This window comes from Lontra canadensis, unplaced genomic scaffold (assembly GCF_010015895.1).
Source record: "Lontra canadensis isolate GAN:19392208 unplaced genomic scaffold, GSC_riverotter_1.0 scaffold124, whole genome shotgun sequence".
Taxonomy (NCBI): domain Eukaryota; kingdom Metazoa; phylum Chordata; class Mammalia; order Carnivora; family Mustelidae; genus Lontra; species Lontra canadensis.
The window spans coordinates 716,586-729,151 of NW_022631118.1; positions in this window are offsets into that span (position 1 = coordinate 716,586).

Consider the following 12,566-nt stretch of genomic DNA (forward strand, 5'->3'; position numbering starts at 1 on the left):
TGTAATCTTCTGGCTGCTTGTACTCATGAACATACATTTAAGCAGTGCCAACCAATTCAGGAAGTACTTATAACATGCCTACTGTCCACTTGACCCTGAAATGACCCATGTCTTTTCCCTTTTCCTTCACACTGGACCTCTGAAGTCACACAGTCTCATATTTGAATCCCACCTGTAACCTCTACTGATCACATCACTCTAAGTAAGTTACTTAAATGTAAGGGCCTTGATTTTCTCATCTATAAAAATAGGATTAAAAATCTCATTCATTTATTTATGCATTCATGTGCACATTCATTCATCCAATGAATACTTTGGAGCTCCTACCATAGTTTTGACTATACTAAGTGCTGGGACTCTCCTAGTGGTGAAAGAAGCAGGTATAGGAAAGGAAAAATTTTTTCTCACCCCTTAGGGTACCTGGCTGGGTCTGAAAATTAAACTGACAAAAACTTACTAACAGGAAAAAAAGTATACAAATTTATATAAGTTTTACATGACAAAGGAGCCCTCCTAAGGAAATGAAGATGAAAAAAAAAAACCAAAATTGAGTGTATTTATGCTAGGTTTGATGAAGAATAGACAGAGATGGAAGAATATGACAGATTAGGGAGTGTGAAGGAAACTTAGCAAGGCCTGTTTGTTAGCATTCTTCTCAGCATCCCTTTGTCTTTAGTCTTTAGAGATAAGGATGCTCCCTCCCCAAAAACTTAAAAAAAAAAAAGAAAGCTCCTTTCCTCCAAGAATAGGAAAGGCAACTCTCACACCAAGATTTTATGACTTATTTTAGAGAAGAAGGGTAAGCAGAGGTCAGAATGACCTTCGTGCTTCTGCTGTGTTCTCAAACTCCTTCAATTTAAAATATTCAATATGGGGCTCCTGAATGGCTCAGTGAGTTAAGTGTCTAACTCTTGATCTTGGCTCAGGTCATGATCTCAGGGTCATGACATCAAGCCCCACATTAGGCTCCATGCCGGGGGTGGAGCCTGTTTGCCTGCTTGAGTCTTTCTCTCAAAAAATCAGTCTTTCTCTCCCTTTCCCTCCCTCCACCCCTACTCCTGCCAGATAAACAAACAAACAAACAAACAATAAACAAAACCAGAAATGTATTTTATAAATAAATAAATAAAATATTCAATATGACAGGGACACCTGGCTGGCTCAGTGAAGTGTGTGATTCTTGATCTCAGGGTCTTGGGTTTGAGCCCCATGTTATGGGCAAAGATTAGTAAAAAATAAATAAACTTTTTTAAAAATAATAATGATAATAATAAAATAAAATACTTAATATGCCAAAATGCCATATTTGTGGTGGCCTGTCACAGGCATGGTCCCTATAGTACTGAAGCTGAAACCTTACTTGACTGTGAGGATATTCAAATGAGATCATATATATAAACTACAAGATACAATGTATGTCATACATAAAGGTAACTCAGTAAATGCTAGTTTTCTTCTCAAGGGTACCAGGATATGTGATCCCAAGATATATTTTGGCATGTGGATTATTTTGAGCTAAAGTCACCTGAGAACCAACAGAGGCAGGAAAAGCTCTTATACTGCTTCCCTTTAACACTTAAAAATGGAGTATAAAGTTCCCCTTTCATATAAGAAATTTACATTTAGAGAGGAGATTTCCATTTGTTAAGGTTACCAGGAAGAAAGACAATTTTATCACCTCTGAGACTCTTATCTGCATAACAAGACATCCCATCTTTATGTTTTCTACTCCTGCCTTCCCATTACTTGCCTCCCCATCCACAAACCCCAAAACCCTTTTCCTTTGTCTAGCCTAAGATGTTATAAAAACCTCAATTACCTGGACACCTCGTTGAGTCTCGATTCTTTGTGAAACTCTGTTGTGTACCTGCATAATTAAAACTGGTTTTGTTCTTGTTAATCTATTCATTATCAGTTTGATTCCTGAACCAGTGACACTAGGAAGGTAAAGAAAAAAGGTTTTTCCTCCCCTACACATCCTTCCCATAGACCACAGAACACGTGACTATGGTGGCCAACATAAATGTGTGCAGCAGTGGGCTCCTGTCCCCACTAAAAGGCAGTGTACTCAGCATTAGCCAATGGTTTCCAGGAAGGGATACAGATCCAACTTTCTGGATCTTCCCATATTAAAGAGGAGTAGGAAAACTGGATGTGAAATATCCCTATTTTGAAATGTTGGCAACTAACTCCAAACCCTGGGTGGACCAAATAAAACACATCTGACCCAGGGGCTGCCTACTTGTAACTTCCATAACAGACTAATCCTGACAAGGCAGGCCACTCAGATGACTCCTAGTTTTAAGTACTCTGAGCATTGTACAGGAAGACTAAGGGACCCTCCAGTAAAATCCTTATTTCACTCCAGCTTGGTCCCCATCAATCAGCACAACTCCATTCACACTCCAGTGAAACAGGAACCTGGTGTGACAGGATCATTATCACCTGAGGAAAGGACGATTTCACCATGGGTCATCAGCTTGCATTATATAAATGAATCTAAAGGCTCGATATGAGGAAACAATGAAAATGCACTCAACAGGGCAGTGAGGCACAAGCAGTTCAGGAACCGAACTGTGCTAATGGGACTTAAAGGACCAATCACAGATATGCCAGGAATATTCCATCAGCACTTTCAGGTGACATTTTCCCAGTGTGATACTGCTTTCATGTTTACTTGTCTCTGACTCATTCTTTCTGCTTCAATCTACTTTGTTTATAGATTTAATATCTGGCACTATTCCCCTAAAGAGCTCACGATTTCCCTCCGTCTTCTCTTCCCCCTCCTGCTTCAGAGCAAGACAGATGGAAAACTAAATAAGCAATGACAGACATAAAAAGATATGGATATGTCTATTGCTTTGGTTTGGGGCCCCAAAAGAAGCTGGCCCAACAGACACAAGACTGAAGCTGCTTCATCCCTTCCAAAAGAGTCTAAGCATTGCTGACTCCAATATACACCATGCTTTAGAAAACCCAATAATTATGGGCATCTGGGTGGCTCAGTTGGTTAAGCTCTTGGTTTCAGCTCAGGTCACAATCTCAGGGTCCTGGGATGAAAGCCCCACCTCCAGTTCTGGGCTCAGTGCGGAGTCTGCTTCAGGATTCTATCTCTCTCTCTCTTTCTCTCTCTGCCGCTCCCCACACTTGTTCTCTCTCTAATAAAAACATTTAAAAAAAAAAAAGAAAACACAATAATTATAAATCTGTGCTAAGACCTACACTTACTACCCAACTTAAATGTGTTTCTTTTATTCTGCCACTTAAGGGTAAATGAGCATTCCATGAGTCAGCCATGACCCTGACAGACCTGAGTCATGTAGAAGTCCATCACATGCTCTGGGAAGACGAACATCTGATAGTCTTCTCACCTATTGGGAAGGTCTGGGGACAGTGAAACTGGCTCCCTGCCACATCCCTTGATGTGCGTGGGACACAAAAGGCTTATGTAAGAGACACTGAACACGCTCCACAATAGGTATATACTCCAACCCTGTAAGACAGGAGTTCCTTAAAGGGATTGACTATTAGAAAAGACAATAAGGAGACATTTGGGAGGCTCAGTCCATTAAGTGTCAACTTGATTTCAAGGTTGTGATCTCAGGGTTGTGAGATCAAGCCCTGCACTGGGCTCCGTGCTTAGTACAGAGTTTACTGGAGTTTCTCTCTCTCCAGCTCCCTTTGCCCCTCCCCCCATTCACTAACTAACAAACGAACTAACTAAATAAATAAAATCTTTAAAAAAAGAAGAAGAAAAGACAATAAGGCCACTAAGAATAAATCACCATGAATGAATGAAGGAGTTTGTCAAGGTGAATGTCTTAGTCAGCTCAGGTTGCCCTAACAAATTACCAAAACTAAAATAAATATCTTGATTATAATTCATGGGAATGAAAATGATTTTCATAGGAAACTGAGCTTGGTGGTACCCTATGTGTATGGCTAAAAATAGCATTTAAATCACCAACTTTAAATTGGGAACTTTTTAACACTTCTGTTACTTGACCTGTCTGGCATCTGATATTGACCACAACTCCTTTCTTGAAATTCCTCTGGTAACTTTCTTTTCCCTCTGAACCCCTCTGGCTATTTCTGGTATGCCCTGGCCAAGGCTGGTGCAGGTGAGGAGGCAGTAAGAAGAGAGAACACACAAGGATGTGCCTGTGGCACAGCACAAAATGGCGTGAAGCCGTGGTACCTAGACCATGAGGGGTTCAGGGCCCGTACCCCAGCCTACAGCGCAGGGAGTGGCAGATCAGACTTGAGAGGAGCTGTGCCGACCCCTGGGCTTTGGTCACAACCCCACAAGAGCAGAAGAAACCCCAGAGTCTCCTTTCCTGTACCTTTTGCAGCGCTAGCTTGCAGACTCGATGGCAAGCTGAAATGAAAGCAACCTTGAACTTGTGCAACTGGTCGTTCTTGCCTGGCTCTGAACCTGGCTTAGTCTATTATGGGCTGGCCTACCTCACTGCTTCTCAGTCTTCTCAGTGACTTCCTCTCCTCCATCCAGCCCTGTACTGTGGAGGTTCCACAGGGCTCCTTGTTCACCCGTTTCTCTCTCTGGACACTCTTCCAGGCAACCTGAACAACCACCCAGTTTTAACAACCGCCCATATGCTGATGATCTCTAATTCTTTATCTACCGATTGACCTGAGCTTCAGACTCATGTACCACAGCTTAGTACACGTCTCCTATATCCCTCAAACTCCGCATGTCCAAAATTGAATTTATCCTCTCTCTCCACAGTCTAGTCCTCTTCTTACACTCTCTTTCCTTGTCAGCTAGACCCTCATTAACTCAGCTGAACAAGCCAGGAAACTAAAACCTAGGAAACTAAATCAGAATTGGCTCTGAGTTTCTTTAAATGCATATTTGAAGGTACTATAAGGATATGGATGGATCATGTTGACTCTTTTAAAGGATCAATTTTATTGTTTTTTTAAAGATTTTATTTATTTGTTTGACAGAGAGAGACACCGCGAGAGAGGGAACAGAAGCAGAAGGAGTGGGAGAAGAGGAAGCAGGCTCCCCGCCGAGCAGGGAACCTGATGCTGGGCTCGATCCCAGGACCCTGGTATCGTGACCTGAGCCGAAGGCAGACACTTAACAACTGAGCCACCCAGGCGCCCCAAAAGATCAATTTTATTACTGACTTGAAGGTATGGTATGTGTTGATAGTTCTCATAGGACTCCCGAATCTGTCTACAATCAGCTTTTCCTTCTCTTGGCTTCTCTATCCCACTGCCATATCCCTAGTTCTTACTGGCATTGTCTTTTGCCTGAACACTGCCGTAACCTCTCATCCAATTGTCCCCATTCATACTCTTCTAACCACTGTGGCCAAAACAACCTTTTGTGTTTCAAGTATATTTAAACATCTTTTCTTCTTATTATAGAAGTGATACATGTTTATCGTAGACATTTGAGAAAAGTCTGTAATAGTACAAAAAGATCATGACTATTAACACTGTATTATATATACTTTGAGCCATATTCTATGAATAGACACACATCTTTAGATGAAAAGGATTATGTCATACATAATTTATATGCCCTACTTTTAAAAAATCAGTGTTGCAGGAGTGCTTAGGTGGCTCAGTCGGTTAAGTATCTACTTTTGGCTCAGGTCATAATCCCAGGATCCTGGGACTAAGTCCCACGTCAGGATCTCTGCTCAGCAGACAGTCTACTTCTCCCTCTCCCTCTAGACTCCACTACCCTCCCTGCCATCGGCTCATGCTTGTGCACACTCTCTCTCTCAAATAAATAAATAAGATCCTAAAAAAAATAGTATTGTACAAGTAAATAAATAAATAAAAATTAGTGTTGTGAACAATTCCTTAATATAAAAAATATTTTAAAATACGCTATAATAATCACCTTCATACATGCATCTTTGTTCACATTCATAATTATTTCTTTAGGAGTGGAATTGCTGGGTGAAGGGGTAATGCATACTTTAAGACTTTGAACCTATTGCAAATACTCTCTGGTAAGGTTTCATCCATTTATTATACTTCTGCCAGTAAAGTGATTATTTTAATCTAGAAACCAGATTGTTACTCAAAGATATGGAAGAATTTACAGGTCCAAGAACATAAGACCAGAGAAGGCTCAGAAGTAAGGCTGTCATAGTCATTTAGGCCAGCATGTTTCTGGGCCTGGTTGTGGATTCATGGAGTCTTCCTAATAAACCATGAACCATGAATAAACAACCATGAAAAGAGATCAAAGTATGCAAGTTCTTTCTGCAACTCTTAGAGTCAATGCCATGCAAAGCCAGGGACTTTCATTTTTACATATGACTAAGTACTTAATAGCTCCCTTCTTTAATTATTAAGAGGGATTAAATTTTGATAGTCACCAAAAGGAAAAAAGACATGCAGTACCGCTAATTACTGAAAACTTTGGCTGCCACAGAAAAGTTAGCAATGATGTAAATTTCCTGCTGCATATGTGACAACCACAGATTGCTGGAATTTCCACAGTTTTCAAGAAAGACGCTTTTTTGTTTTGGGGCATGAGGGACTCCATAGTGCCTTGAGTTTCAAATACAGCAAGCACTTTTTTATGTGTTACTTCACATCTCAAATATCATTGTCTTTCTATTTTTGATCATTTTGTTCAGGCATAAACATTATGACGCTGCTGTTCTGGGTTGCCATTTTACTCCTCTATAATTTCTTTATCATCAAATTCTTTTCCCACCAGAAGTAGAATGGATGGGTTTGGTGTATTGTGGGGTCTCAGGTACCAATTAAGCTAGCATGTTTGAGAGTAACAGTCTGAATGCCTCAACGTCTCTCTACCCTGACTCTAGGCTGGTTTACTCAGTTTGTTAACTAGTAAAGAGGCCTGGTAACTTAATGTCTATGTGACAATCAAATGTATGAAGGGAAGAAAGAAAAACAGAGTGGCTGAAGACAGTTTTGTTTTGTTTTTAAAGATTTTATTTATTTATTTGACAGATCACAAGTAGGCAGAGAGGCAGGCAGAGAGAGAGAAAGAGGGAAGCAGGCTCCCCACTGAGCAGAGAGCCCAATACGGGGCTCAATCCCAGGACCCTGAGATCATGACCTGAGCCAAAGGCAGAGGCTTAATCCACTGAGCCACCCAGGCATCCTTGAAGATAGTTTTGAGAGGGGGTGACAGGAGGCTCACAGACTTACCCATTTTCCTCTCAACTCCGTTTTTTAAAACACTGGTCTTATGTGATGGAAGAATATATGTAGAAACACAACTGTCTGAATATATAACAGGATTCTATTAAACATTCACAGGGCCAAGAAGTCTGAGCTACTACTAGCATAGTGGAAACCTAAACGAGGCTGTGTTGAGAACTGCATCAATACTGTTTTGTACTCGGCCCATGCCACCCAGCCACTGGCCTGCAGATTTGGGAAACTCCTGATTGGAATGTAAAAGACCAGCAGGAAAGAGGAGAGAAAGATTTTCCTACAAGAGAGACTACCCTTGGCAATGCAGACATCTCTATAATCGGTTCTGGTTTATAGGTCCAAAGCTTTTTATTTTCCCATCTAGCCCTGGGAAGTCATGATTTTTAAAATACATGGGATTTACCTTGACAAACAGCTTATGAGAGAATATGGGAATCTGATTTCCAGGAGTCCAGCTTGCAATTCAACAGGGATTCCATAATGTTACCAGACCGAGAAAGGACCGATCACTATGTGGTAGTTCATTTCCATTCCCATGTGGAGGAAAAGGAGAAGAAAAAATTAGCTAAACCAGTTCTATTTGATTCTTGTCACATTTCCATTGCCAAGAGCAGTGCGGTTACTCACCAACAGGTGCTAGGAATGTCCCCACGCTCAGACGCATGCATAGACATTTGTTCGGCTGTTACTTAATAAGCCTGCTCTTCTCCATAACCAAGGCCCCTGGTTAAAATATTTAGTAACACCAAAATCGGGCTCACCTCAACAGCAAAACTTTCTGTGTAATCCTAGGTCAGCTGTGAATCACAAGTAATTCTATTTCACCCAAGACAAAGTTCTAAAACCTCTTCTCTGCGCATCCTCTGAGTGAAGGCAAAACATTTATGAGGGTCCTAGGCAGGCCACAAGTAAGGGCAGGACAGAAGATGCAATGACAGGGGGGAAAAAAAAAAGATAAGAAGAAAGGAATAATGTGGAAAGAGAAAGGAGGAAGACTAAAAATATAAAACATTTTTAAAAACAAATGTGAGGGGCGCCTGGGTGGCTCAGTGGGTTAAGCCGCTGCCTTCGGCTCAGGTCATGATCTCAGGATCCTGGGATCGAGCCCCGCATCGGGCTCTCTCCTCAGCAGGGAGCCTGCTTCCTCCTTTCTCTCTGTCTGCCTCTCTGCCTGCTTGTGATCTCTGTCAGATAAATAAATAAGATCTTAAAAAAAAGAAAAAAAAAAAAACAAATGTGAATGGTCGCATTTATAGCAGCACTGAACCGCCACAGGTTATGGGTATGGAGTATCATCTACTCCAGGCCGGACACTGTTCTCGGGGCTTTCACACACATTATTTAAGTCATTCAGTACACATTCACTGCAGGCCTTCTGTGTGCCAGGCATTGTTCTAAATAAAAAATGCTCTGTAAAGAGCAAAATGGATAAAAAAATTTCCCCATTCTCAGAGCTTACATTTTGGTAGGGAAAAGCTTACTTAATTGTCACAATAAGGAAAAGAGATAGGAAAGGCACAGAAAGAAGGCAAAGACATGTACAGACAGAAAAAGAGAGGATTTAGGGAAGGAGAGAAAAAGGAGATGGAAAGTTAAAGAATCATCCTCAGGGCTTTGAGATGTTGGATTCAAAGGACAAGTCTCTGTTTGTGCCTCGAACCCTCCAACGTAAAGGCTTTGGAAGGTCCCACCATAACCGATCTAGTGAAAAGTATGAATTGTAAATGTGAAGAAATATGTTTCTATATTATCTCAAATGTATATAGCAATTTGAAATGCTAACCAAGTCTCTCTGAGCTGATACCCAGCAATTTTCTGGTTTAAAAGAAAAGATAAGACATATTTGTAATAAACAGTGTTTGTCAGCATATATATCTCTTGTGTCTCCCAGACTATTCCAGTGAAAGAGAAGAGATATCAGTGACCTAAGAAAAGGTCGATCAGATATTTGGCTGAATCCCTCACCAGCACCAATTATAATACTAACAGATACTATTTACTGAGGACTTTCTATTTGGTGCATAACAAACTATTCCAAAACTTAGTAGTTTAACAACAGTAATTTATTTCTTTTAATTTTTAAAAGGATTTTACTTATTTATTTGAGAGAGAGAGAGAGAGAGCACAAGCAGGGGGAGGAGAAGAGGGAGAGGGATAAGTAGACTCCCTGCTGAGCAGGGAGCCTTAGGGCCTCTATCCCAAGATCTTAGCTCATAACCTGAGCTGAAGTCAGATGTTTAACCGACTGAGCCACCCAGGTGCCCCAACAATGATCTATTTCTCATAATTCTGTACTTTAGCAGGTCAGAATTCTGATCTCACTTGGTACACTCATGGCTGGGCTTGAGCCAGGGCTTAGGCTGGGCTTCCTTACCTAGTGGCACAAATGATCCAAGAGAACAAGACAGTCTTCTTAAGACATATGCTTAGAACTAGCCAATAACATACCTGCCACATTCCACTGGTCAAAGCAAGTCATAAGCTCAGCCCAGATTCTAGGAGAAGGGAAATAGATTCCACCTCTCGTAGACAAGAGTAGTAGTACTGACAATTATGAAAACTGTTGGCAATCATCTTTGTAGGCAAGCTATCTTATTTGCCACATGCCAGAAACTGTGTATTATCTCAATGAATCTGCAAAGCAACTTATGAAATAGTCTCCTTTATGTCCCTATTTTATAAGTAAGGAAACTTAATACCTGAAAAGTTAAGTGCCCTCCTGCAAGTCGGTGACAGATCTAGGACCAGATCCAAGCCATTTTTAGAGTTCTAATTCACAACCCTCCTTCAATACGGCATTCAGTAGAGTTAGAGGAGTTAACCCTTGTTCCTCTCCCTGAGGGAAGCAGGAAATCATTGTAGTTAAGAGCTCAGACCCTGGGGTTAAACTTCTTTGGTTCAAATCTTGGTTCTAAGTCTCATTAGTTCTGTGACTTTGGGCTAGTGACTTAACCTCAGGTTCATTATCTGTAGAACAGGGCTGATAACAATATCTATATCCACAGGACTACTATGAAGTAGCCTTATTTACTTTTGTTGATCCCTGAATGCCCTGAGTAATTTACTCTAAATCAGGCAGTAGTACGGTTTCAACCACAGTATCCAGAGCTGTTGCTGACCAGTGATCCTGAGTCTATGTGACTTGATCAACTTTATCCCTGCTGGTCTTGGCTCTAATTTTGCTGTGCCTCTGGACCCGTGCTGCTGCAGCAGTGACTAGTTCTGAGGGGGCCTGCCCCACTGTGGTTGGTCCCTCTCTGTTCATTTCTTGCACCTCCTGCTTCCTTTTGGAGCTGCCACTTCATGCTAGAGATCTGGTGGCTGCCCGTGTTGACCTACAACAGTTTGCCTTTGTCAGTGTTCTGTTCTTCGCTTCCACAAAAGGAGCAGCCTCTCACAGGCTAATCCCATTAATACCTTGTTTTGCCTCTGACCATTTGCGCAAGGTTCACTAACATCTTTTTCTAACAGGGGAGGAGAAAATGGAAGCTTCCCTGGTTGGGGACCTTTGCTGGGCGTCTCCTGTACTAACTTAGTTCCTACTCTGTTTGTGCTTTTAAAGAACTGCAGTGTTTCAGAATGAATAACCACTAGGTGGCAGCAATGTTTTGCTTCCTAGCTCATTACCATCTCTCTGCCCCCCAACCCTTGTAATCTCAATTACAGCCAAGATACAGTTCCTTTCAAAGTGAATGACTTGCTTTTGAATCAATTTACCTATCTATATGAAGTTCAAGGTGAACAATAAATTTCACATACATTCTCTTGAAAATTCACGGTGATGTCACTAATTCCATCAGAGAGTTCTCACAGGAGTTACACTACTAAAGCAGTTTTATAGCCTTTGGTTTGAAAGGGCATGGGAAAAGTAAATAAACCTCAGCTTGTTTAGGGCATGGCCAAGGCTGATTGTTTTCCCCTCTGGTTGTTAACAGCCAACAGGCCAAAGGTCTGTTGGGTTAAGAGTTCATGGACTCCCAGGCTATCATTTTGTGAATACGACTGTAGACACATCACTCATTTCCCAGTAATGTCCAAAAGGTTTTCTTGGGGAAGATGGAATTTCAGTAGTTTACTGAATGAGAAGCAGGTGTAGGGACCTCCCTTCTTCCCCCCCCTCCCCCCATTTCTTTCAATTACATCTCCACAGGATTCCAACCTGCTAAATGGAATCCTCTTTTAACAAACTAGATTGGGAAGCACAAAGACAGAAGAACAGGTAGAGAAAAGGCCAGGAGTGCTGACAAAACCCTCATCTTACAGTGTGGGGGATCAAGAGATGCTGTCTATAGTTGATAAAACAAAAAGATGTTTAATATTTTACTTAAATTCACCCAATAAATTTAACATAGAGGAACAAAGTATATCAGATTGCAACATTTATTTATTTATTTAAAGTAATCTCTACACCCCCCATAGGGCTTGAACTCACAACCCCAAGATCAACAGTTGCATGTTCTTCTGACTAAGCCAGCCAGACACCCCCTGTATTGGATTGTAACTTTAATGGGAAGAGAAAAGAAAGGGAAGTGGGATGGTGGGGATATTAATATGCTAAGCCTCAAGTACCCTAACAGAGTCTGTAGATAATGACCAAAATTGAAAATGCAAGCAACAGCACTATAAGCAGGCTATTTAGAGACATGAAGGAAGTCACTATGTGAACTAAAGGAACAAGTAGTTAGTAATTCTTGGTTCTGTAAAAGAGCAAAGCAAGGGGCTGGGCGGGGGAGTGGCTATACTATTTGACTTTCTAACCATGACTCTGTTTTAGCCTTAAGAATAAGCACAAATATGGGGTTCCTGGGTGGCTCAGTCAGTTAAGCATTTGCCTTCCGCTCAGGTCATGATCCCAGAGTCCCCGGATGGAGCCCCACAATGAGCCCCACATCAGGCTCCCTGCTCAGTGGGGTATTTGCTTCTCCCTCTGCCCTTTCCTCTGCTTGTGCTCTCTTTCTTTCAAATAAATAAATAATCTTAAAAAAAAAAAAGAATAGGCAAGAATAGACAGCGGTTAGGGTAAAATAGGTATCTGGGCTCATGGGAACTACTAACACCGAATTCCTAATTTGTGTCACTATATCTGATGGAAATTATCTAATTTAATCATTTGCTTATTTACATAGAGGTCACTTTAGTTTAATGTGACACTACTGTTAGAAAGAAATTAGAAGCTTCTATTTCTACATGTATGTGTCACTTATCCAAAACTGGCATCTTGGAGCAAGGATCCACTTTAGTCAATACTTTTTACAGCAGATACCAGGGTTTTTCTGACATAAGCCAAAATACCATTACTCTCTGCAATAAATCAGAATCAGAACTTTAAAGAGCAAATGTGTCCATTTTTACTTTCTTCACAGCATTTTAGTGGGAGTTCTTCAGCA